The sequence below is a fragment of the Aplysia californica genome, unplaced genomic scaffold (assembly GCF_000002075.1).
Source record: "Aplysia californica isolate F4 #8 unplaced genomic scaffold, AplCal3.0 scaffold00501, whole genome shotgun sequence".
Taxonomy (NCBI): Eukaryota; Metazoa; Mollusca; class Gastropoda; order Aplysiida; family Aplysiidae; genus Aplysia; species Aplysia californica.
The window spans coordinates 374,135-375,884 of record NW_004797771.1 but is presented as its reverse complement, the minus strand read 5'-3'; the positions used below and the strand labels follow the sequence as shown (position 1 = coordinate 375,884).

At 38.7% G+C, this 1,750-nt stretch overlaps 1 protein-coding gene across 1 annotated transcript in view; it reads left to right on the top strand.

Annotated features, from left to right (window-relative positions):
- Positions 1-1,750, top strand: part of LOC101850591 (atrial natriuretic peptide receptor 1-like) — a 23,820-nt gene that overhangs the window by 5,801 nt on the left and 16,269 nt on the right. The gene's annotated exons all lie outside the window — the stretch shown is intronic.

Here is a 1,750-nt window from a genome sequence, read left to right as displayed (position 1 = left end):
CACACACACACACACACACACACACACACACACACACACACACACACACACTCACACGAACCAACGTAACTAAACAAACACAGGTTTGACTTTTGACTTAACTTTAACCTCTTCATTGCTGTGTAGACGTAGGCACTGCTCGTGTGTTCCCAAACTGGTTCACTGCCTTTTGTTGTCTGCTGTTTTGTTGAGAATATTTTTGAAGATGAACTTGAAACGTGTGCAGCTTCTTGTTCTAAATAAGAGGAAATATTATAGTTCCGTTTATCAACTCTTTAACCCTTTGAACCCAAACGTCCCAATGTCACCATGCATTCTCCTCTTCCTAAGCCCCTGAGCGATATATATATTAGGCTACTCACATTCATGTGATCGCCAGAATTACATTTCATCCTCGTCATTAAAAAAGTAAAGTTGTTCCCGCATCCGATCCGGTCATTGGGGATTGCATTATTAGTGTGAGACAACTACTGGGCCTTCGGCATATTATGGTGGTAGGGTGGCCAGTTCCTTTCCACGCACCCATTACTGCTGGGTGGGCAGGAGGGGGTGAAAAAAATCCGTGTCCGAACTGAGGCTCGAACCCGGACTTTCTTCTTCGGTTGAAAACTCTATATGAATGACAAAGCTATGCGTCTTTTTAAACTGCCACCAAAATCACGTCTATTCAAACATTGTAGGATGACCAGAGTGCGTGTTCTTAATCAAATAAATCTCTCTTGAATGCACGTCTACAATGAAATAAATCTCTCTTGAATGCACGTCTACAATGAATTAAATCTCTCTTGAATGCGCGTCAACAGTGAAATAAATATCTCTTGAATGTGGGTCTACAGTGAAATAAATTTCTCTTGAATGCGCGTCTACAGTGAAATAAATCTCTCTTGAATGCGAGTCTATAATGAAATAAATATTTCTTGAATGCTTATCTACAATTAAATAAATCTCTCTTGAATGCTCGCCTACAGTGAAATAAATCTTTCTTGAATGTGTGTCCTAATGAGTTAAATCTCTTTTGAACTCTCGTCTACAATGAAATAAACCTCTCTTGAATGCACGTCTACAACGAAATAAATCTCTCTTGAATGCTTGTCTGCAGTGAAATAAATATCTCTTGAATGCTCGTCTACAGTGAAATAAATCTCTCTTGAATGCTCGTCTACAGTGAAATAAAGCTCCCTTGAATGCTCTTCTACAACGAAATAAATCTCTCTTGAATGTGCGTCAACAGTGAAATTAATCTCTCTTGAATGCTCGTCTACAGTGAAATAAATATCTCTTGAATGCCCGCCTACAGTGAAATAAAACTCTCTTGAATGCTCGTCTACAACGAAATAAATCTCTCTTGAATGTGCGTCAACAGTGAAATAAATCTCTCTTGAATGCGCGTCTACAGTGAAATAAATCTCTCTTGAATGCTCGTCTACAGTGAAATAAAGCTCCCTTGAATGCTCTTCTACAACGAAATAAATCTCTCTTGAATGTGCGTCAACAGTGAAATTAATCTCTCTTGAATGCTCGTCTACAGTGAAATAAATATCTCTTGAATGCCCGCCTACAGTGAAATAAAACTCTCTTGAATGCTCGTCTACAACGAAATAAATCTCTCTTGAATGTGCGTCAACAGTGAAATAAATCTCTCTTGAATGCGCGTCTACAGTGAAATAAATCTCTCTTGAATGCTCGTCTACAGTGAAATAAAGCTCTCTTGAATGCTCGTCTACAACGAAATAAATCTCTCTTGAATGTG